The 26,393-nt window shown below is 36.5% G+C and overlaps 2 protein-coding genes across 2 annotated transcripts in view; one reads left to right on the top strand and one right to left on the bottom strand.

The window, feature by feature from the left end:
* Positions 1 to 26,393, bottom strand: part of LOC134789701 (uncharacterized) — a 138,734-nt gene that overhangs the window by 34,904 nt on the left and 77,437 nt on the right. The window lies entirely within an intron of this gene.
* LOC134789695 (STE20/SPS1-related proline-alanine-rich protein kinase-like) overlaps positions 19,684 to 26,393 on the top strand; it is a 153,315-nt gene continuing 146,605 nt past the window's right edge. Inside the window, exon 1 of the mRNA XM_063760310.1 lies at positions 19,684 to 19,697. The gene's annotated coding sequence lies outside the window, so the exon portion shown is untranslated. The remainder of the gene's footprint in view (positions 19,698 to 26,393) is intronic.

Below are 26,393 nucleotides of genomic sequence, written 5' to 3'. Positions count from 1 at the left end.
TAGTAGACTTACGTTCCTAATGTTAGTACCTAATTAACTATTACAATATATATACACTGCTGGAAACATGCATTTCGCAGCAGTGTCTCATATACGGGCAGTCAAGTCTGTCCGCTATCACACACAGGATAGGGTTGGGGCTGGCCCGCACCCGGCGCACCAGCGATGTGCATCGTTTGCGCATAGTCGCATAAAAGCAGTCCACGCGTGCTTCTGCGAACATCCCTGAGGTGCTGCAGAAACGAGGCAGCCCCATCAATACCCGGAACGCGTTGTTGTATTGGATCCGGAGGGCCCCGTAGGCCCGCTGCGTATAGAACCTCCATAGGCTGCACGTATACAGGGAAGTACAGTACGTTTTAAATAAGGTAAGTTTTACCTCCCTTGTACATCGCGCAAACCTACGGGAAATCATGATTGCCCTAACCGGTTCTCGTTCTACGTCCAGATTGTCCTTTAAGTCAGACGTAACAATATGACCTAAATATTTGAAGCTTCCCACCCTCTCTAGTGGAATACCATTTAGATATATGGGAGGAACCTCATTAACCCTATTTTTGCCGGGGTCAAATACCATAAAATTACTTTTAGTTACATTGTATTTAAGTCCGTGTTCATAGGCGTATTTCATACATACGTGTAACAATTGTCGTAAGCCACAAGCCGATGCGCTGAGCAAAACCATGTCGTCCGCATAGCTTATATTGTTTACGCACACTGCGTCTATATAGCAGCCGACATGCATCTTACCCAGCGCCTCGAGTAATCCATTTACGTACAGATTGAAGAGTGTGGGCGAGGTCAATCCGCCCTGCCTCACTCCACACTCCAACCTGTACGGGTCCGACAGTGTACCAGCCCATCTAACGCTATTGACCTGGCCCCCATACCAGTACTTAAGTATGCGAACTGTCTCAGAGGGTAGTTTAATAGCTTCCAGCTTCTTCCATAATACATCGTAGGAGACCAGGTCAAAAGCCCTAGAAAGGTCTAAGAAGGCAGCATAGACTGGCGTTTTCCTATCCACGTAATATTTGACAGTATACTTAAGGCACAGTATCGCACAGTACAGGTACCACAATAGGAAATAACAAATAGGTAAATCTAAAGTCATACTTAAACACTGATCTTCTAGGTAGTATTATGTTCAACACTCCTAATAGAGTTAAAAGGTATTATCCCCCTATTTCTGTTCCCTTTGCATCCTCGAATTACAGACGTAACAGTTTCCTTATTCGTGCGGGTAGAACACTTAACTGTCTGTCAAGAGAGCATGATATTGATGTGTTTAATATAAATACGCAGTCTATACGACGTATTTTAACGCTTAAATTCTTTGAGTGAGCTTGACCTTTCTATCTTGTCTGTAATGATTTTTGTCCTCAATAGTTTTTATTCTTAATTTATGTATGTACTTGCTTAGTCTACGCAGAATTGTAAACTATATATACTTACTTAGCGAAGTTATCTTCTATGTAATTTCTATCTGTGAAAACCTATAATTGGCCTTCGATTTTTATACATAGTGCTAATATGTTTCATGTGCTGTTGGTTTTCCAATAAATAAATAATAAATAATAAATAATAAATAAACAATGAAGCTTAATGACGAAAAACTGTTACTAGTAGTTGAGTAAGGTCATTTAGCATGCACTTTAGTCTCAGGCGATGCCGCTTGGCACGATTGTTCCTTAGGTCAAACAAAGCTGATCTCTGGCCCGGTAGTCAGGAGATCGTACCATGCAGACCCCCCAAAAAGGGGGGGTGAAATGGTCGGCTCCCCAGGTCCAATCTATGCTATATTCCTTCCTAGTCTTAGTGACTAGGGCAAGTTATATATCATTTTTGTATAAATTAGGGACGAGGAATTCATTTTTGAAATAATTATTACGCCTTTCCATACAAAAAAAAAGATTTTTGTACAAAACATGAAAATGTTATGTAATTTTTTGTGACAATTTTGGATGCTACAATCACAGTGTGGCGATTTGCACTAAATAAAAAAATGGACGATGTAGCCCATGTATTCTTTATTCTGGAAAATATCACTTTAAAGTAGGCATTCATACATTTTTTTGTAATAAAAAAATAAATTATAGCGCGTGGCGGTAACGATTTCCATACAAATGGAACTATGCCCAAAGTCAAAGAGTAACAATTAACAAAGATTAACAGTGTTTTAACACTGAATTTGACATTTTAAAAGTTTATATATAATATTTTAATAATTTTTCCATGCGTGTTTGCCCTTTTTTGGTACAAATTTGTTGTTTTTTTTTCTTCCACACAAACTCCAACCCCCCACCCCCCTATTTCCCCCCTTATCGGTAGATATTTTTAAATTTGTTTTAATAACTAACTTATACCTTTTGTAATTAATCGATGTTCTAACTTTCAGGTTAAAATGTTCAGTAGGTTAGGATCTACATGTGTTTGAGCTAAAGACATTTTATTTCATAATATCCCATACATTATACTTACTTCCAGACATCATACAATCTAAACCCCTGAAGATATAAAGCTGAAATTTTCAACATCAATTAATTGCGACAGGTTTAAGTTTAAGATACAATAAAATGTTATAAAATCAACGCTTAAGGGGGGGAAATAGGGGGGAGAAAGTTTGTATGGAAGAAAAATAAAAACAACAAATTTGTACCAAAAAAGGGCAAAAAAGCATGGAATAATTATAAAACATTATATTTAAACTTTTAAAATGTCAAATTCAGTGTTTTAGTAAACATTGTTAATCTTTGATTTTGGGCATAGATCCATTTGTATGGAAATTGTTACCGCCACGCGCTATAAATAATTTTATTATTACGAAAAAATGTATGAATGCTTACAATAAAGTGATATTTTTCAGAATAAAGAACACATGGGCTACATCGTCCAATTTTTTATTTAGCAAATCGCCACACTGTGATTGTAACATCCAAAATTGTCACAAAAAATTACATAAGATTTTCATTTTTCGTACGAAAATCATTTTTTTTGTATGGAAAGGTATAATAATTATTTCTTAAATGAATTCTTCGTCCCTAAGTTATAGGAAAATGATATATAACTTGCCCTAGTTGCTAAGACTAGTAAGGAATATAGCATAGATTGGACCTGGGGAGCCGACCCTTTCACCCCCCCCCCCCCCCTTTTTTGAGGGGTCTGCATGGTACGATCTCGCGGCTACAGGGCCAGATCAACTTTGTTTGACCTAAGGAACAATCGTGCCATGCGGCATCGCCTGAGACTAAAGTGCATGCACTTCCATACATTTGTGTTCCTTACTAAACCTACTATTACTGCTCAAGTGCTCAGTCCTCAGTCAAAAATAATTAACTTAATTTTTTATTTTTTTAACAATAAACAACATTAATCAAATCAACTTCTATAAAACTATCAGGCCTATTCGAACGTACACTGGCATCAGAATGATGTCATTTAGTTATCGTGCGTCTCGCCCGCGCCAATACATGTACGGACAAGTACGAGCGACATGAGCGATATCTGAATGACATCATTTAGATGTTATTCCGATATCAGTGTACGTTCGAATTGTTAGATTTAAGTGATGATTAATGAATAATCGGCGCGATTCGGGAAATGAATTAGAGATTCACTAGATATGAAATAGTAAAGATATGTGACGTTCCACGGCAAAAGGTACCTTATGGCGGCTGCAATAATATTGGAGCGGCGTTAATAATAGCGTAAGCGCCAACCGGCATAAGGTAGTGGTCTAGTGAATCTCTAATAGGGATGTTTCCTGTGCTTAAAATAAATTATTTCAAACCGTGCACGAAATAAAGCACCAGATCATTATTAGAAAAACATAGATAGGTAGCAGCTATTTTTAAACACAATTTGTATTTAGTAGTAGTAGTAGTAGTAGTAAAATACTTTATTGTACAAAAAGAAACATAAAACATGAAAGAACACACATCATTAGTACAAAGGCGAACTTATCCCTAATCGAAAATAAATCGGAATAAATCGGATTGAAATATAAAAAGTAGGTGAGTTTACCGTGACGTCACTATATTTGTTTTCATATAAATTCAATACTAAAAATTCGTTTTGACAGTTCTAAAAAAGAAGCTGATTTGACTAGTAGGAATGTAGCCTATTCATTTACCGAATCGCGCCGAATGTCTTTGAGGATTGTCATTAACATATATAAAAGAACTATAGAATGGGTGGCGTTCTCCCTAAATGCTAAGTTGCGTGTTTCGTAGCGCTCGTAGACAACAATGCTACGGCGTAGCAAGTGAATATTGGCTAGTCTCGTCTCGTAGCACCTACACTTTAACCTACTTAAAAAAGATGAGGCTCTCCATACGCTGGAATTTAATGTAATGTTCCCCGAGTTTGAGATAACGTTTGCCACCGAAGTTTGCTAAGTTTAACGAATAAGGGTTAAAAAGGTTAAAATCTTCGATCTTTGTATGACCCTTGCGGCCCGATTCGAACTTTAGGATACGTCATATATTACAGGTAGATACGATATAGATTAGATATGTCAGTGTCAAATGTGACGTTTCTTCAAACAAAAACGTCACTTTTGACACTGACATATCTAATCTATATCGTATCTAGCCGTAATATTTGACGTATAACACATTCACTACGTTCAGGACCAGGAACCCGACTAACGGGTACACTGTTCGTAGCGACTACGCGCTCCATACGGCAAAGACGTGGCTACGCGCTACGAGCGTAACCCGTAGCATTTAGTGGCAATGAATGTGCTAAATTTCGAATCGGTCAGTAGATTGATTATTTAAATTATTTTGTACCAGTTCGGTTCTTAATCTGATACTAACTCCAAAACCCGACCGAAAGCGATAGCGATCGAGTTTCTACACTAATGAGGCCAGAGTTCCATCGGTTGTTCCGCTTTACTTTATCGTCGGCTGAGAATACGTTTCTGCCATATCCATTTTTGAGAAAATCTTTTTTAAAAGATTCCTAAAATACCAAAAAATATGCTATAATTGACACTAATCGGTTTTTGAAAAAAACCATTTTTGAAAAATGTTGTGCCATATCAGCCAATTTACTATAGGATAATTAATTACACTCTGTTAACAGAAAATTATCACAAAAGTGTGACATATCCATAGCCACATTTTGTGTCATGTCATACATTATAACTACGTTTAACATTTACTCATCAAATCGGATATGGCAAAAATAAAAATGCTTTTATTTCATGATTACCTCTGTATTCACAATATTTGTTTGGTACTATAAATAGTAAACATATATGCCTAAATGATATAATACGTTCAATATTTCCTAAATGTAAAACTTTCCGAAAAATATTTTTTATTACTTCTTTTCGCTCTCCTGCAAAATGTAAGTGGCGTATGGCACAAACGTATTCTCACCCGACGTTATATTGAAAACTCTATTAGAAGTATCAAAAAAGAATTAAATTATTCTCAGAAGCCTTCAGTAAGAAGTGCATATACTTGGAAAAATTCGACCTATGCCGCTGTGGTCCGGTGGCCGAATGGCACAGGCATCTGCCGCGACAGCAGAGGACGCTGGTTCGATTCCAGCCTGGGGCACTGGACGCCTTTGTCACTTTTTCTTAGTATATGACATTTATTTCAGTTTATTGAAACTATTGTAAAACTTGGGGGTCGATTCTAATTGACCGAGCGTTAGCGAAGGTCTCCGTTTCAGCTGGGGCAAAAATTCTTTCGTATGTCCGGGTGCTCTTCTCTACAGGTCGCAATTCTCAATCGATTCTCATGAAATTTTGTGAGCAGGGTCGATGGTTAAATATACATTTATTGAGTTTTTTTTTGTTTGGAAAAGTCATTTATTTACTTACAAGATATATACAGGCATATATATATACTCTAGGTCCATGGGATCCCAGCGCGCACAAGTTGTTCGCAGAAATCGCGAAGCGTCTGGTTGACGTAACTGGTGACCGAAGAGCTGGCGGCTACCTCGCACAACGTATCAGCATTGCGATACAGCGAGGAAATGCCGCCAGCATCCTGGTACAATGCCTCAGAGGCCTATTTTAAATTTAAGCTACTTATTAATTTCGTTTAATAGTACCACCTTTGACTATTTAGTTTTTGGATTTTTTCGAAATGGTAAAACGGGACCCTATTACGAAGACTCCACTGTTCGTCCGTCCGTCCGTCTGTCACCAGGCTGTATCTCACGAACCGTGATAGCTAGACAGTTGAAATTTTCACAGATGATGTATTTCTGTTGCCGCTATAACAACAAATACTAAAAAGTACGGAACCCTCGGTGGGCGAGTCCGACTCGCACTTGTCCGGTTTTTTATATAACCTTAACGATCGTTTTGGTGATTGGCGCGCACCTCTCGTACTATACTTCATTTCGCATGCACCAATTAGATTAGTTGAGGGAATCTATTTCAATCCATGGTCTGTGGTCTTAATGAACGAAGGTAATCATGCCTGTGTGCGTACCTGTCCATTCTGTCCAAAGAACATTATAATTAGTTTTATTTTCGAGGTTTTTATTAGTTTTAGGCTGATGGATGGAGTTATTTGATTAGCTTACTAAGTTTTTTGTTTGTTTTGACTTGATAATTTATTTATAATTCATTCGTTGTTTTGTTCAAAAGAATACAAAATAGCTACCAATTATAATTGCAAAAATAATATTAAAAAGAAATGTTTTCTTTACCTTATCAACATAGCTGAGTGTTTAGTTTTTATTAAAGAAGCTCGAACATAATCTCGCCGTTCTGTCGCCAAAATAGTGTTTAGTTTTTAAGTTTATGAAATTTATATGTATGCTAGTCATAAGGTAGGTAGGTATTATTATTATAGTATGGGCCTTGTAGTCCGAAATAAATTTTAAAATAAAATAAAAATGAATGTTTTTAAATTATTTTAAAAGGAAAATACATAAGGAGCACACAATTTTCTAGCAAGTGCTGTACCTGCTAAACACTAAAATAAAAATTAGCGTACTTTCATACAATTATACAATTATTTTCATACAATTATAAATTATTAAATCTAAGTGTTAACTAAGTCATAAAAAGCTTAAGCACGCGTGTAATTAATTTTATTTGGCTCCCGCATTTCCCGGCGCGCTGCGGTTTTCCGCCTGCGCGGAAATTTAATATTTCCCGGCCTCATATTAAGGTGCCGTAGGTTCAGCCAGCTTTTGAAAAATCGTAGCGCTTTTTTACATCATTATACGGTTGGCAAAAAATATGAATTGCAATCTTGAGGCCCTTGTCTAGTAACTTTAAGGATTCGAAAACTAATTAAACAACTTTCGCTCGATAGATATAAATCACGAACATATGTCTAATATGCACCATTAAAAATTTGTGACAATTTTTGTACAAAAGTTAAAAATATGAAATATGCTAATTTTAATTTTTAACAAGCAGAAACGTCTGCGAACGATGCTATTAAGCTTGGAATAAATTTAAAAGTGGAAAAATTACTGTCTTGGATGAAAATGAAATATGCTACCATTTTTTTTTTGGTAAAATGAACTAAAAATAACAATTCCAAACAATGATATCTGCGATCTCAGTCACACACTGCCGTCTCGCTCACACTCACCCTAATTCACGCTCACGCTAATAGAGTGAGAAGAAAACCTAAACTCACGGCGCCTTATGTAAGCGCAGCCGTAGTTTTCTAAATGCACGGAATATTTTGCACGGTGAAACTTTAGTAGTTTAATTTTAAGGGAATAGGAATCGTACGAAAATGCTTAGGGTTCATTCACATATTACGTCACAGCAACAGGGGGTGGGGGGGATGGTCATGCAAGGTGTCACAGTACGTATTAACGACTGTGGCTCTTTTATTTCTATTCTTTTATATTGTACCTATTTTTATATTGTTTTTTTTTATTGTACTGCCAATGTGTATTGTGTGTATGTGGTCGGTTAACGGTTGTCTGTCACCAACAGGGAGCAAGCTGAAAATGAGCGCTACAGCCTCCGTACTGTACTATGCTGAGCTTGAGCCTTTTTGCTGGCACACTTACATAATTTATTGTTTTATACCTTATTGTTTGTGTTTATGTGTGTTGTTGCAAATAAAATCTTTTTCTTTCTTTTTCCTATGAAAAAGTATGACGGGGGAGAGGGGGGTCTATAAACTCTTAATTAATGGACGACCCCTTATTTTCTTTAGATAAATCTAAAAAGTTTAGTCATAACCTCATAACTATTAAACTGAACTACTTAGATACCTAATATTGGAACATTTCCAACATGTTTTGTTTTGAACATGTTTAAGTCAATATTCAAATAATAAGACCATTTGTGAACATGTTGTAAACTTCGAAAAAAAAACACGATTAAGCTGTTTTATTTGAAACATATTTATGTAAAAACAAACTCTTCGATATTATATTATTTAATCCCGGTCCCATCTTCATTCTAATAGGTACCTACACATTTCCTTTGAGCATCCCCAATATCATCTGGAAAACATATTCACAAACAACCAATACATAATATTATATAACATCAAATGTATCCTCAATTGAATAATAATGCCATAAAGGGTTAAAAGGCACAAACAAAATGCTGGTCAAACGCCGCCCGAGAAGCCTTTCGAGAGGCCAATTGTGTTTTAAGAATTTGATAAGGTTTTTATTTTATTTTGACACGACTTTGTGTCGACAGGCATCTCGCTCGCACCTTTAGATGCGCATCTAAAGGTGCGAGCGTGATGCCTCATGAGACGACTGCTGATTGTTTCGTGGTCACCAATCCGCGTGCGCCTGATTGATGCTACCGGATTAGAGATGAAAAACATATCAAATAAACAAGGGAGCAAATAAAATAATTCTCATTCAATATTTTGATTTGCATTTTTTAAGTAGTCATCGGCCACTGGAGGGCATTGTCATTTTTTATTTAGTACATATAGGACGTGGTGGTCGAGTGGATGTGACGTCCGACTTTCAATCTGGAGGTCGCGGGTTCAAATCCTGGTTCGTACCAATGAGTTTTTCAGAACTTATGTACGGAATATCATTGGATTTACCACTAGCTTTTCGGTGAAGGAAAACATCTTGAGGAAACTTGCATGCATCCGCGAAGAAATTCAAAGGTGTATGTGCCAGCGTGGGGACTATAGCCCCAAACCCTCTCATGCTTGTGAGGAGGCATGTGCCCAGCACTGGGACGTATATAGGCTAATATATGATTATATTATATTACATATAGGACATCTATTTCACTTTATAAGTGTGTATTGATCATTTATTTACATACAATATATATACAGTGGTACTACTAAACTAAATTAATAACTAGCTTAAATCTAAAATAGGCCCTTGAGGCATTGTACCAAGGATGCTGGCGGCATTTCCTCGCTGTATCGCAATGCTGATACGTTGTGCGAGGTAGCCGCCAGCTCTTCGGTCACCAGTTACGTCAACCAGACGCTTCGCGATTTCTGCGAACAACTTATGCGCGCTGGGACCCCATGGACCTAGAGTTTCAACTCCAAATGGTACAAAATGGTACTCTCTACCGAGGCTCTTATATTTGTTACGTTTTAGAATTTCGGCGCTTTCTGCCGCTCCAAGTACAATATCAAATTGTTACCAGAAACGGCCTCCGATTCGTCCCAAACACGGCCTTCTGCGTACCTTCATTCATTTTCGTTTTACGGTACAAACGTCGAAAGGACGCTAGAACACACAATGTAAAAAAAGCCTAAGTGTTCGGAAGTTAAAGGTGCATTTACCCTTTTTGAAATAAGACTATTATGTTTACGGAAGAACCGCGTTCAGCGTCTCAATCAGGCAGGCAAATTGAGGCGCTTTTTGGCTTTTAACATGAAACACTGAAAATACGGAGGAATATTTTACCGTTAGGTGTATTCGGGTTATTCAGTAAACGGGGTACCAACTGCTAAAATTTCAAAAATTGCTAAAAGTAAAAACAGAGGTAGGTTAAAACAACGAAAATTTTGAGACATCTATAACTGTTATAAAGCTAAAAACACGGTGTTTAGTTCCACCGTCCGCTGGTCTGGTGAATTAAATTTTAATATTATCACCATGTATATTATAGCATTTTTTTGTCTCATCTGTAACTTCTACTAAGTCATAATAATATAATTATATACATATATATATATATCACTTTTGTATTTCCTTTCTTTCTTTCTTTCTTACTTTTTAAAAGTGTTCAACTCGTTTGTATCTTCTAAATACAGTGATATTATGGAACAACGCTGTAATTAAGCCTTGCGGCCAGATTCGAACTTTAAGTTACGTCAATTAATAGATCTAGAAACGATGTGGTTTAGATGTGTCAGTGTCAAAACTGACGTTTTTGTTTGAAGGAACCTCACATTTGACACTGCCATATCTAGTCCATATTGTTTCTAGATCTATTAATTGACGTATCTTGAACTGACTGACGTAATCAGTAGTAATCAGTTAGGGAGAAATATAAGCTTGTGTTCTAGTCAAATCACGAACATTAAGGATGACTCACGCTAGACCGAGCCGGGGCCGGGCCGGAGCTTCCGGCGTTTCGTTTTCTATGGAAAGCACCACGTGCTCACCGATCAGCCGTTACAGAGAATGATACGTCGGACGCCTCGGCCCGGGGCCGGCCCGGCCAGGTCTAGCGTGAGTCATTCTTTTTTACTCTCAACTCACCCAATCATTCTTATCAATTATATACACACATATTTTGTTTTAAGGTAGGTAGGTAAGGTAGGTTTAAGGTATTAGGTTTGTTATAGGTGTTATGGGTTTTAGGGTAGCATTTAAGCATTCGTGCAAACTTCACATGTGTTTGTTTCTTGGTAATAAGTACTTTATTTTTATTTTATTTTTATTTTTATAACCCCCATGCACCTTAATTTTGTGGGCGTTGAGATGCGGCGTGTTTTTCAGTTTGACCTCAAACGCGATCCTTTTGAGCTTCCGTTTTCAATTCTATTTGATTAGGTAAGTAGTTCCAATTTCAAAAGAAGTTTTTTCGCTTCCGGTGAAGCACAAAGAGGTTTAAAAGGTGCGTTCATTGATTAGATGGATATACAGGATGTGCCAAATGAAAAGTTGTTTTTTTTTTTTAATTTCAAAGCGGTATTTTGCTTACCTACAAGCTATGTTTGGTTGAAAGTTTAACATCATTAAGTATTCTTAAAACAGAAACCAAACAATAGTACATTGTAGGAGAGGACGGAAAACCGCCAAAATATGGACGAGTGCGTTTGAGGGCCGACACGTTAGTGGAGGCCCTCAAATAATACGAGTCCATCTTTAGCGTTTCCGGCCGAGGCATTACATAGTGCTTTTCACGACTACTGCGAGGAAATAAGAAAACATTTGCATAACTATAAGTACTAGCCCGCGATTTCTCAGGTAGCAAATTACTAGCCACTGCCTGTGCTGTCTTTTGAATTTCGGTAGGCGTCAGCGTAAGAAAGAATATCATTTTCTTCACTAGAAGAACTCATTTTAATAGCGAGCGTAGATACGTGTTTCTTGTATTTTTTAGTCAAACGCAATTTACACTATCCAATTCAGTAAGTATTTTCAGATCCCGCCTTTTTTTACTTTTTTTATCACTTTTAAGAGGCGTTTTTCTGTTATTTGCTTCAAACCGATTCAAAACTTAGAAGCGTTTTTGCTAAAAAAAACCACAAACAGCTACAAAAGTAAAAAACGCCTTAAGCGTGAACTGAATGGATAATTGTTAAAAAAAATGAACTGAATGGTTTTGACATTTCTTTTTTTTTAAACAAGAATTTGGTCCTATAAATAACCTAATTTTATTTTTGAAGGAAAAAGTTGCGCCGAAATTTTTTTTTGATTTTTATGTTTTAAATGACACTCATTGCGGTAGCGAACCGTCACCAATGACAGATGATGATAACAATGAAACATTGTAGTAGTGGTGGTTCAGGTGCTACAGCTATTGCGTACTTTCCAGCTTGGTTTTAGACCAACTATTGCCACATTTCCGAACAGTGGCATGAAAATACAATTTACTTGAATAATCTACTAAAATAAAAACATCTTTAGATTAACAAATCGACTCCTTTTCGATTTGTTTATATAAATAGAAGTATTTTTTCACGATTGCCAATTTCAGGACGTGAGACACAAACAAACAAAACATCACAACAAAACATCTCAAATCCATATTATATTTAGTCATTCGTCCGTGCGTGTCGCTCGCGCTAATAGATGTACGAATTGTACGAACAAGTTTGAGTGAAATGCACGCGCGAATGAATTAAAAATGACATTCAAATTGGCCTCCTGGTTGAGCTTGCAGTGGCACTAGATTGATTTTTGCTATAAATATTGTTAATTAGTTATAGTCTCAAATACAATTCCACCACCAAGAAATATGTTGAATTAATAAGAAGGCTTTTGTTTTACCATACAATCCAATTCAAACTAAATAACATGATTCAAATAACATTTTGATGTCAGTGTACGTTTGAATTGGCCTGATATTGTATGTACTCATATCTTATGTACTATATAGTAATATCACTTATCTACTCAGAACTATAATTGGAGATATTATTATGCATTTGTATATTGTTACCCAATGACGTAAAGAGTGAAAGTAAATCGAATTAAAAAATACTACTAATTGGCCTATATTCCATTCACTTTAACCAATATTTGTGATTATAGCTATCATATACATATACAAATTAAAATTGCTTTTCCATCAGTCCGACTTATCGACTGAACGTGATAAATGTCACTATTGCGTGCATTTACCCCAAAACATGTCACGTGTTACGCATTACTCATGTCATCAGGAAACCGATTCGAAATATAAACATTTTTGTAATTTGTTATTCAATGGGCCGATTTTTATACAGTTGTATATTTTTTGTTTCGTTTCGATAAAATTTGGTGGATTCTATAAAATATAAGCGAAAATTTACTGTGTGTCCTACAAAATCTTCTTCTAAGTTACGAAAAAGTATGGTAATTTCGTAACTCAATGGAAAATTAAGGTAAACGTACTAGTGCTCGGCATGCTAATGCCCAATAGATAAGTTTCAAGATGACGTGTACTGGAACCGCGTCAAGCACCAGTTTACCTTACATACAATTTCTTTTTTCTAATTTGGATTTCGTATTTATTCCGCCCAGGGGGCCGATTTTTGAATTTCGAGCGCTCGATTTCATCACTCGAAAATCGAAATGTTGAAACGGCGAAATGCTAATTTTTGAAATATGAGCGATAGAAATTGGGAATCGAGTGGTATTGACCACTCGTTTTCAATTCTATTAGTAGAATTTAAATGCCTAGTTGTGGAGATATTATTGAACGAACTACACGAAATCGAGCGGTCGAAATTCAAAAATCGGCCCCCTATATGTGTAACGAATTCAAACTCTTCAATACAACACTGCCATATCAATATCACAATTTTAACCTTCGAATGCAGTCACAATTTGCTCCGATTTCCCATTTCTGCGAATATGATTGTTCAAAAACTTTAAACCTACCTAAATCGAAAGGCGATAACTTAACAGATGTTTATAAGGCCATAAACCGAGAGAGACGGCACGTGCTCAGAATCGCACTCCGAAAAGAGACGAAAAATCCAATTTACTGTACAAGTCCATAAGTCCGCTCGACGATTTTTAACAAATGGCCGAGTAAAAGCTCAGTTCAATACCTTCTATAAATTACACTTGAACAGTCTTCGGATCTAAGAACTTGCAACTTTAAACCTTATTCATATTAGAGTACAGTTGTATGTTACATGACAGCTAATTTACAATTGTGACTTTTGAATGGATGTACGGAATACCAATCTTGCTGTTAACGTAGCATTTTAGATGTCCAATTATCTATTTACGAGAAAATGTGTCTTAAGAAATTCAATCCATATACTACATAGGTATATTATTTATCATTAATCGGCCTGATTTTTATTTTGTGCTAGATTTTTCCTGTCAGATTTTGATAAATGAACAGGTAATCTCAATGTTGGACAAAAAATGTACCTATCAAATTTTCCATTGTGTTACGATAATTCCATACTTTTTGGTAACTCGAGGGAAGATTTTTAGGACATATACCTACGGCGCAATGGCAGTAATTGCACTTATATTGTACGGAACACAATTTTTACGCCAAATTTTGTCAAAATCTAACTAAAATATAACAAAATATAAATCGGCCCTAATTTTACAAACTCGAAAATAATTGTTTGTGTGTTAACATTTTCACCGCTGAATTAAATATGTATGGAGTTTGAGTATTAGAAAAGGACTTATGATAGTTTTTATCATGGCAATCATCACTCTACGCAGACGGAGTCGCGAAGAAAGGTTAGTTCTAAAAAAGAATTTAAATTTTAAATGTATTTTTAAAGGAATATAACATTTATTTACATACAATATATATACAGTGGTACTACTAAACGAAATTAATAACTAGCTTAAATCTAAAATAGGCCCTTGAGGCATTGTACCAAGGATGCTGGCGGCATTTCCTCGCTGTATCGCAATGCTGATACGTTGTGCGAGGTAGTCGCCAGCTCTTCGGTCACCAGTTACGTCAACCAGACGCTTCGCGATTTCTGCGAACAACTTATGCGCGCTGGGACCCCATGGACCTAGAGTTTCAACACCAAATGGTACAAAATGGTACTCTCTACCGAGGCTCTTATATTTGTTACGTTTTAGAATTTCGGCGCTTTCCGCCGCTCCGCCCGCTTTTACAGTAGTCCGTTGGAGGTGGGACGGTGCAAGTGTGTCTACGCAGGTAGCATCCCACACCAACATCCGTCCCAAGCTCCAAGGAACTAAGGACACTCCATCGGGCCTCTTGCCATCATCTCTGATAATGCCAGTCGGCTCAAGAAGAGCAGGCACATTGATGGTGGCAAGAGACCGACGGACTATGTCATTAAGCGACGCATGTCTCGAAAAACGGCCTGCACTTTTTTGACAAGATAATCCGTGGTGTCCCAGTCGGTCCACGTCCGTGCCACAAGAGCATATGTGTGGCGTACACACCGAAACCCCGAGTCGCAAACCAGTCGCCAGTCTAAGGGAGGCCGGATCCAAGAAAGTACCAGTATTGAGCGAAGGATGGGCATGTAGCCAGTAACCGGCTTCCCGGGCTCCGACCGCCAAAAGCCTCGCGCGGTCTGGACCTGTACAGTTGTTTAGGAGAGTATTGTAAGTTAAATCACAGTAAACATTATCCCAACTCCTTTGTGAATTCGGGTTGTCTGGAAATTGTTTGCCTGGGCAAGCAATTTTAAAAGCATTTTTGGCGTCCTCAAAGCCCGCGATCTCACAGTTTGTGGGCAAAGCCCTTAAGATATTTCCTATGAGACCAGACGTGCTATGAGTGGACGCCAAAAAGGCTGGGGAAGCCACACTGGAAATTTTGCGAATTCCTAAACCTCCAAACCGAATGGGGAGGGACGCTTGAGACCAGGAAGGCTCACTTAGCTGAATGTTTAGAATCGTCTCTAAACTAATTTTGATCAAATCATCTATGGGCGACAATAAATTTTGATGTTTCCAGAAAGGACAACAGCGGAGCACATACGTAAATTTAGGGACAAAAAGGCAGAATTTAAGAATCACAAGAGCATAATGAGGGCTAATTTCGAGTAAGCGATCCGTGTGACTTTTGAATTTAGTTATGGAGTTAGAAATATAATCGGGAAAAGATTCTTCGAATATAGGAGAACCCAGGAGGCAAAGAGAATACTTGTCTACTGATTTGATATTGGGAGTCAGATCGTCAAATTTGGGTTGTAAGTTGGTCAAAGTACAAGAAGATTTTTGAATAAAGAGTTCGCATTTACTGAAATTCAGTTCTAAACCAATATTTTCGAAACTACTCTTAATAAAAGACAAATCAGAGAGTACAGTATTCACGTCACCTCCTAGGGTTCCGTTTTAAAGGTAACTTAAGAAATTAGCCTCCATTGTTACAGTCCCGACAACGCTTTCAGAATTTATTTTTCCACATTAACATAATTCCTTTTTAAACGAAATATCCCTACTGTATAGTATATATAGTCAAGCTTGTTCCTTGTACGAAAAAATGAGGTAAATAATGTGAAAATAATTACTTACAAGGAAGTGGTACAAATTAATATACCTACAGGTTCATTTATTAATATAAATTACTAAAAGACATAAACAGGAATATAAAAATAACTACAATTAAAATAACTAAAACTAAAAATTAAAAATACCTACTATATTTGGTGCCCTCGGGAGGGTGCCCAACACGCAGGCAGCGTTCCCGCGCTGGATTGCGATTGCAATTCTCTGCGCGAGAAAGGTGCCCGCGCGGGGCTCGTTTATACCTACAAGATTTAAATAAATTCTTATAATAATATTAACACAAATACCTAACTACAGGGTGTTCGGAGAAATCCAAAGAATTTTAATCCCCTATTCTTGAGAGTTAAAGAAGTTAAAATAATTCTATGACTATAAGTCGATTTGGATCAGAGAAAATTTCGAGATATATGCGAAAATATGTGCGAGCAAGACGTAAAATGACACGACTCTCAGTGTAACTTGCGCGCACCAGTCAAGTCGACCTCAAGCCACAAGAGTCTGTAAAACAGAACGGACTATACTCGACCGACATACTCGTACAGTGACAACATTAACGCTTCCCTGTCGAACTAGTTCCAAATTATACATTCTAGTTCAACCGCTTGAGTACTAGTTACTAATTCATTTACGTCAATGGTTGTGTGGGCTACTACAGTGGAAGTTTCAAACCCCCGTCTATACCCATATCTAGACTTAAGCTCTGGTTTCCTAGGATAGCGGCCGTCTCCATACAAATTACTACGACTTCCATATTTAGCCTTATTATTTTGTAAGGATACGGCCGCTATATGACGGCACCGCTATCCTAGGAAAACCGAGCTTTAGGAATGAGTAACCTATAGAGACCGATTATGAATTAAAAAATTGTTACGGTTTTGAGATTGTTCTGTACGATACTGACGCCGATTGGTACGAGTTAAATGTACTGAAAGGTCTGAAAGTGACAGTAAACATCGCCCACACTGTTAACTGACAGTAAACCTTATTACAAAAGGTCCACTGATGGACAGTTAAGAGTTTTGCTGTTTGTACAATAAATTGTACAAGGGTGAATTATACAATGAATTGGATTTTTCGTCTCTTTTTGGCATGTGATTCTTAGCACTTGCCGTTTCTCTCGGTTTATTGCCTTTAAAATATAAATCACATTCGCACAAAAAGGGGAATTTGACAATGTGATGTGAGACAGGAATGGCATTTTGAACTTTTAAAATCTGATATCAATTGATATCCCAGTGGTCGATTATGATTACGATGAACTGCAAGTAATGTCAATATTATTAAATCAAAAACCAATTTTAAAATTCTAATATTAGACATCTCGCTCGGACTCAGAGCTTCCAGAATCGTTACACTTAATCTGATATAAATTCTCTGCTCTCTGCTGAAACTAAGAAAATTGGGAGTTCTATTTGAACACAATTATGATTATTATTTCCCATGTTAACACGCACATTTACGCTAAAACACAATAACGCCATACCCCCTATCCCTAGGCCTGTAATCCCATAATTGTGCCATTAACAACCATGCCCCCTTATTAATAGAAATGGTCTCATCGTGTTAGAAACAGCTTCCATTTGAGTGCGTACCATTAAGATTTAAAGGCATCGTTAATGTTAATCGCATCATTATTACCAGCTCCGTAAAGGCTACAGTCGTATGTCGCTAACATCTATCGGAAACAAGCTTGTATTGTGTTTCTGTTTCATTTGATAATAAACTTTAATCACTTGGGATAGAGTCGTATTTTCGTACCAAGATTGGTGAGATAGGAGTTTTCGTAAGTTTTCGTAAAGACAATTTGTATCGAGTATATTATTATTTGATGTGTCAGCTAAGCCATTATCATTATGATATTGGAAGTTTGTTTAGTGTGTTGATTCATTGGGTACGATGAAGACAAAATAATCTCCTAATAAGTGTAGCAGAGGGATTTGAGGTATGAAGAAAATAATTAGATCGGCGTTAATAGATTAGATAGGTATGTTCAAATATGTACCTACAGTAAAACTAGATGAAGAAATATCTGAAGGGACCGCGTTAAAAACGCATCTTAAAATTCAAGGTCGGATGTCAATTGCAGCTAACTTGCTGTTGTGACTTAACAATTTTATTTTAGCAGGCATCTTATTCTTATTCGCAAATAAACTATTTCATGGAAAAGAAGTCATATTGCTGTTAAAATCTAAATTAAACTCAGAACGCATTCTGTTCCTTACATTACAATGATTGTTAAATAGAAAAAAAAAAACACTCAACGCGTTTGGGTTGGCTTCGTTCATAACTGTTCCAAATTTAATAGCGATAGCTTAAGCAGTTCTCGAGATATTTAGCGATGTGACAGACGGACAGACGGAAAGAGTCGCACCACAAGGGTTCCTTTTGTACCTTTTTGGTACGGAACCCTAAAACGCAAAAATATGTTTAACTTGAACGTGATTCCATGACCACTATGACAGAATTACATTTATCTATAGAAATAACTCTATTGCAGATTTAATTAAATTTCTTCATTCCTTTCCTTTCGGATTACGATAACTAATTTAGGGCAATACCTACGGATAAGTGTGTTATACGGATAAGTGTGCCTGGCCATCACATTGGACCTTATACATATTTGATTAGTGTTTAATGGGAGTTAAGACATTTACCACTAAACGCAAGTAGCAAATGTATGAACTCGAAATAAACAGGTCCCAATGTGAATTCAGGCCAACCACACTTGCTTGCTTACGTAGGTAGGTATTTATATGTTTTTCTCTAGGGAATCTCCGTTGTCACTCAGAAAATGTTCGCAAAAATGCTTTATTGTACCACCAAGTGCCTACAAGTAAGGAGAAAAGAACGCGAAAATTCCTAGCATTTTGTGTTATTTGACGGTACATCTTAGAAGATTGTTGAAGGATGTTTTATAAAAATAAATTCGACATTAAAGGGGTTGGTAGTATCCGTTACAAAGGTCTAGAAGTCCTATAAAGAAAATACGAAGAAGGATTTTAACGATATAAAATTTTTACAAGCATCTACTTTTATCTTGAACAGTTAGCTTTGCCTATACCTACATAATATATACTCGTATATATATAGTACTGTATGAAAAACATTTTCTTTCATTTGTGGCTTTTCTAGTGCCCTAACCTTGGGAGTTCAAAGAAGCTTTTGATCCTGGATAGAAATGAAATCCATTGGAATGAATAATATTTATAAGGTAATTTTACGCTTTAACTCACGTGTTTTTAACACTTGCGCGACTTGTTTCGGAGAGCCTAGGTCTCCTTTTTCAAGCACTCATGGACATTTTGGAGAACCAGCACGGGATCTGGTAGCTACCCTCAGTTACCCATTATAAAATCCACCCTGTAATAGAGAAATATAGTAAGAATAGAGTGCTCACTCTATACATCAGTTTTGGTACCAAAAAGACTATTATTTTCTTAGCCGACATATAGCATCGAGTAGCGGAATTATTAGTAGGTACCGCTACTTGATCGCGACTCACGAAAATTGTAATTACAACTAATATTAAAGCACAAGGAGTTGAAAATAGAGTTCCGGTTAATCCGGTTATAATATTAGCTGAAAATTGTTGAGCATTAGACATCTATTGCCAAGTAGCAGTACTGATAATTCCGCTACTCGATGCTAGATGTCGAGTATGAAAATTATAGTCTTTTTGGTACCAAAACTGATGTATGGAGTGAGCACTCTATGTATTTTTTTCTCTATGACCCTGTGTAGGTATAAAATTGATAATGATTATTTACCCCGTCTTACAATTCAGCTTTCCAACTGCATGTATTTATTCTGCATGTTTACAATAACACCATATCAAACAGTTCCCTACGATTATTATTTGCGCCACCATACCATACTGACGAGCTACCCCTTCCCCAATTAAGACAACGCATTAAGGCGTACCCACAAAACCTACATTATTAACCCAACATCGCACGTGACCTTTTCCCAATATTCTCTAACCTCACAAAAATCATTGCACAATTCCACAAATATCTACTTTATTACACATGAAACAAGGTTGCGTTCAGAATACATATATAAATCTAGATAAGATATCGCGATATTTATCATCGTGTCTTCCTAAATCGTTTTGGAAATATGCACTTTATAAGATACGGTACAAGGTTGTTATTACATTGCCAATGTGTTTTGAGATACGAGTTTGAGATAAATACAGGTACCTTCTTATTAATGATTCAGGGCGCGTATACAATTTATCAAATAAGTTTGTATATGTCTTATTTATAGGTGTTCAGTAAACTCGATTGGATCCCGAGTTCTCCGTTTTCGCACCACGAAAATTGAGTCGATATTGATTTTAACGAAAATTATGTACGGGAAAGTTTTTACGGACAGTACGTGTACATACATAAACTGTGCGTTTCTCCAAAAACTTTCTGTAGTATAAAGAGTCGCCCGCGGTATTTCTGAATCGAGAAGAGATCATTAAAAAAAACCGGCCAAGTGCGAGTCGGACTCGCGTTCCAAGGGTCCCGTACATTAAGTCCGACTCACGCTTGACTGCTCATTTCTAAAAGGTTTTCCTGTCTTCTATAGGTAAAGAACTATTTTGGGTATAATTTTTGACCCAGTGGTTTCGGAGATAAAGGGTTGGGGGGAGGGGGAATGGTAATTTTTTGGCTATTTTCTTAATTAACTTATAACCTATTTATTTAAAAATTATAAAAAAATATATATTTGAAATTCGCAAAATGAGCTCTTTCATTTGACATATAACACAATATAGTTTGAGAGACTTTTATTTTAATTTTCTCATTTACCCCCCAAAAGTGACTCCCATGTTTAAAATTAATTAATTTACGTTACATGTCCGTCTTTGGGTCACTAATTTACATATGTGTACCAAATTTCAGCTTAATTGGTCCAGTAGGTTCCGAGAAAATAGGCTGTGACAGACGGACCGACAGACAGAAACACGAGTGATCCTATAAGGGTACCGTCTTGTCTTTTGAGGTACGGAACCCTAAAAATAGCATACTCTCATCTTAAAGACCGCAACGTACTTGCAACCCCTTGCAACTGAGGTTCCAGGTGTCCATATGGTTGACGATAATTGCCTATCATCAAGCTACATTATAAAATAAATGCATATACAGTATACGTAGGTACAGGCTGATTATTTTTAATAGCCTAAGAGGACAGGCTACCAGATCCCTTGCTGCTACGTGTGAGACTTTCTCTTACATTTAAATTGACCATGTATAGTGTTTAGAGATTTCAGAAAAATATAATAATTTAGCCTATATACGTCCCACTGCTGGGCACAGGCCTCCTCTAGTCTCAAGCACGAGAGGGTTTAGGCTATAGTAGAAAAAATATAATTTCGCGAAAATAAACGTACATTACACAAAGAAATTGTTTGATGCCGATCGATTCCCTTTATGTAACTTAGGATCATAAGCTTCTTATTAACCAAGCTTTTAGTAAAAAGAAGGGTTTATTATGCTACATACAATAGATATTAGTTACCTATATGTCTCAGTACCATTGCAGCAACCTGTGAAATTGGAAATTCAAACTTTCCTTGCTCTATAGACGGGCGAGCCCGACTCAGCGGGCAGTCGATTGATGCTCGAACGGACAAATAAAACACATCCTGTTGCTGTGACAGATCACTAATTCTATAAAACATACTGTAATAACTACAACAAAATTGAACTCTATTATTATGACTATAGAGTCCTTTTTCCATATATCAAAGTATTGAAGTGGTACAAAGAATAGACATGCTGTGAATGCTGTGATATACTCGTATAGTGTTTTGTAAATAGGTGGTTTTTGTATGTACATAAATCAGTCGAATCCTTTGCATTTCGTATTGAGGAAGTAATTTCGTTGGAAGGAAATGATGTGTTGGTGAAAATGGAAGCGATGGAGAGAAAAATCGAATTTTGTCTCCTGTCAATCGGTGACAATAAATACTGGCAAAAATAGACGGAAAAGATTTTTTGGGAGACGAGTTACATAGAAAAAGAAGAGGGTAATACCAAAGAGAATTTGAAATAGAGGAGTATTGTCAAAGTAAATTATGTAGTCAGTAGATTTACTGCCATCAAAGAATAAGAGTCTGCCATAAGAATGAAAGTCAAATGGCGTTCTAAACGTGTTAATCATTTGTGTCGAAAGATGGCATTTCGATACAAATGATTAATACTTTTAGAACGCCATTTGACTTCGATTTTTATTTTTTCACTGATATGTGTTAAATTTGTTAAATATTAATACTTTTTGACATAACTCGCCATTTAGCTGAGAGTAGGCCAAAGGTATGGCGCCATCCCTCGAAAAGATGGAACCATACCTTTGGCCTATCGTCGAGTAGATGGCGATACTTTTTGACATTTAACAAATTTTATCAGTGAAAAAATAAAGATCAAAGTCAAATGGCGTTCTAAAAGTGTTAATCATTTGTGTCGAAAGATGGCAGTAAATGTACTGACTACATAATTTACCTTGACAATATTCCTCTAGTCTAAATTCTCTTTGGTAATACCTACAGTCTCAGCTCACTTTAATAATGGGAAGTGAGTCTAATTTAGCTTGCAAGATTGGACTCGAATATTACAAACAAATATTAAACAAAAGCTTATAAAATATTCTCAATATCAGCTGATTTCGACGAACTTTTTAATATCTCATGTTTAGATCCTTTGATGAATTCCAATACGCATTTATACAATTTTCACCCTTTTGACTAAGACGTAAGGTGCATAATGTATTAGCAATTACTTTCAAAGTTGAGACGTGCGCGTCGTGCCTCGCCGCAGATTTTCCTATCTTAATTTTTGTTTTCACAGAAATTTTGCGTTTGTACACATTATTAATATTCAAAGTTGAAAGCTTAGACTGCAATTACGACCTTATACAATATTCTAAAATAACAAAAATAAAAATTATTAGGTACGTTAATAATCCATCATTTAATGACATAAAATTACACCTAAAAACAAATTAGAAGAACTGAATGACTTCACAAAGGCCACCGTTAATATTATATTAAGTTTACATTTATATTGTCAATAACTCTGATTATTGATTTGTCGCTCATTTATCGCATTAGGTACCCCGTAATGATATATTTAACTTTTAATTACTAAATAAAAAAAAAACAAACTAAACTAAAACTACCTAAAAAATAAAAGCCTACAAATAGCAAATTGGCCCCAGGTCGGTGCCGTCCGGTAGGGTACCCAACACGGAGAAAAAAATATTTTACAATATTACCAGATTGTATAGTAGTTATGATTCTAGTGTAGGAAAACAGATTTCAGCCATGTTTAATAGACTCGTATTTTGGACAATATTAGAATATGCTAGTTAAAATATTCTAGTACACTAAAACTCTGATATCGTTTTGGTAACAATCTAATAGTAACAGAGTAAAATATGCATTTAGCATACAACACTTTACAATAATTGCGATGTTTACAATATTTATTAATTCGGTTCACCATCATCTAGTTTAACACACCAATAATAAAAGTGTGTATTACAAAATCTTTGTTTAAGGTCCACCTTATGTAATTCATTTATAGGTACTAGATTTTCTCGTACCTGTTAGCGGATTTTAATACCTATTACTTACTCGAAATTTCTTGATTACTATGAATATTTTTACACATAACTAGATACGTTCTCTGCTGTCTAACATACTCTTTTTAATGATAACAATAAAGAGTGGTTCCAGCAACAATAAAAATTGTAGGCATTACAATATTATTGCACACTAAACAAAATATTATTTGCCTGTAACGAAAAACTGTTCAGTCCACGATATGAGCTAACTGCGGCCCCCCGCAGCGCCCAGAACATTCTGACATTTTCACCGAAGTCCGGACAGAGTTCATTTCAAGTGTCGCCAATAATAAATGAATCAGGTTGCATTCCTGTTTAGATCACCGGTTTTAGCAAATAAAAGTGTCTGTGTGTAGTGAACAAAGGCGGACGAAGCGGATAGCGGTTTAATTGAAAATTTATACATATGTTGCTAATAGTGATAAGGTTATATTGGAGTGTTCTGTTTGTGTGTTGTGTTTGCTACCAAAATTATCTCTGTGTTATATTTGCCATACGCTCACTAAAATTGCGGCCGATAATTTATCTTATGTACTACTAAAATTAAAACGAATTTAAAAAAAAAAGTTTGTTTTTACTTTACTCATATTAATTATTTAGGATTGAGATTTTTCTGTTTATGTTTCAGGCCACCACACCTATACCACAAACATCATTATTGCGGACTAAGCCAATGTAGGTACTTACTGCCGAGTTAAACAGAATAATGTTAAACACCTTAGGTAAGTCTTCGTCGCAACAAAAGCATGTTAAAGCAAGACTCACCTAAGATATTTAACCTAACTCTGTTTCACTCGACAGTATATTACAATTTCAGTCCGCAATAATGATTTACTGAACACAAATATAAAACCCGTTAAACTCTACAATATATATAGTAAGCAGAACATACTGTTTATTTCATGCCACAACAATTATATTTAACACAAACATAAATCTGGTATTCTCCAATACTGCATATAGTAAACAGAAATTGTTGATTATTTCAGTCAGCTAAAATTATACTTAAAACTAATAAAAAATCTGGTGAACACTAATGAAATATCTGTTAAACTCTACCCTGTCCTATAATGATGGCTACAGATAGGTTTTGTATACTACACAAAATTTATTTTCGACGATACTAGGTAAGTGGGTAATAGGAACTAGAAATGATGTTTTAAAGAACTAGAATTTTCTATTAATGTGTAAAAAAAGTCTAGTTGTCACATATAATACAATAAATATATAAGTTAAATTTACAATATTCTGGTAAAGAACACTAGATTTTTTTCTCCGTGAAGGCTGGCAGCGTTGCCGCGCTGAACGGCAACTAGTGATTACAAAAAAACATTGACGTCCTTTGCAAAAAGCGGATAACGGATAGTCCTTTTAGTTAGACTCGGTAAATAAGTATACCGATTTATCCATAACCTCTAGCCGCCCAGAGACCTATTAAAAGATCTCCTGTTCCATTCTAATTTGAACTTTGTGTTGACAAAATAAAATTTCATTTTGCTTGGCAAAGTTTGACGTATGGGCGGCTAGAGGATAAACCTATTTACCACTTGTGAAGCGAGCAAAAACCCAATCTTACCGGCTTGCCTATTCAAGATGCCTAAGCGGCTTATGCCACAGCTCGAAACCAAATCTTTATCCAACAAGAATTAATTTCAAAAGAAAAAGCAAGCCTTTATCCAACGGATAATTTAATTTTGAACTATAGTCGGGCCAAGTTAACTCTGCATTCTTAGAGCATTTAGTAACTGGAGACGCCTTGGCTGTCATTTTCTGTACAAAACAGTCTACCGATTTCTGCGGGGGAGGGGCACGTCAAATGTATGGCTATTTGTACGTAACGTACAAATAGCCATGTCAGATAAACGTCAGTCCATACAAAAGTTTGCACAACTGTGCAAGGTTTTCGGCAGAGGGGTGAGCTCTTAAAGGCGACTCAGGTTATTAAATGCTCTAAGTCTGCATGGCTCTTGCAATGAAAATAGTATATTATCATTAATGTCAAATTTCTATGAAAATATGACGTTAATACTGACACCTCACGTTGTTCTATCCAACGCAGTGCAAAGTAAGATTAGACGGAATCTACATAACGTTAACTTGCATAAGTTTATGAACAGTTCAGAAGGACTAAGATGGCCGGCTCTTTATCATTTGTCACCATGACTGTCACGTTCTAACAAGTATGTAAGTGCAAAAGTGACGCATGACATGACAGGTAATAAAAACACGACCATCATACCGCTGCAGTATTTTAATTTATTGCACCATTCTTAAACAATCGATCGGCGTACCTAATTGAATAGAAAAATGTTTAGTTATTCATTTATGCGCCGGCAGGAGTGCAAATAGGGCGTTCTCACGGGAACCCGCATATTTCAGCCATTATCCTAGCGACGTTATGAATAGCAATTTTATAAAACTTAACCATGACTCACGCTAGACCGAGCCGGGCCCGGGCCGTGGCGTCCGACATGTCACTTTCTATGACGGCTGATTGGTGATCACGTGGTGATCAAGATCCATGTAACTGCGTCGAAATATCGGGAGCTCGAAAACAATACAAAAATATAAGTCTAGTGAAACCAACCGTGAATCATTTAAATCTGTCTACTGAAACAGGACCATCAATGGCACCACTACCTACTCGATTTCCCTCTCTAATGAAGCTACACAAATCTATTTCCGAAGCCTCG

This window comes from Cydia splendana, chromosome 4 (assembly GCF_910591565.1).
Source record: "Cydia splendana chromosome 4, ilCydSple1.2, whole genome shotgun sequence".
In the NCBI taxonomy this organism is placed as follows: Eukaryota; Metazoa; Arthropoda; class Insecta; order Lepidoptera; family Tortricidae; genus Cydia; species Cydia splendana.
Note: the sequence above shows the minus strand (reverse complement) of the source record. Positions and strands in the feature narration are given on the sequence as shown.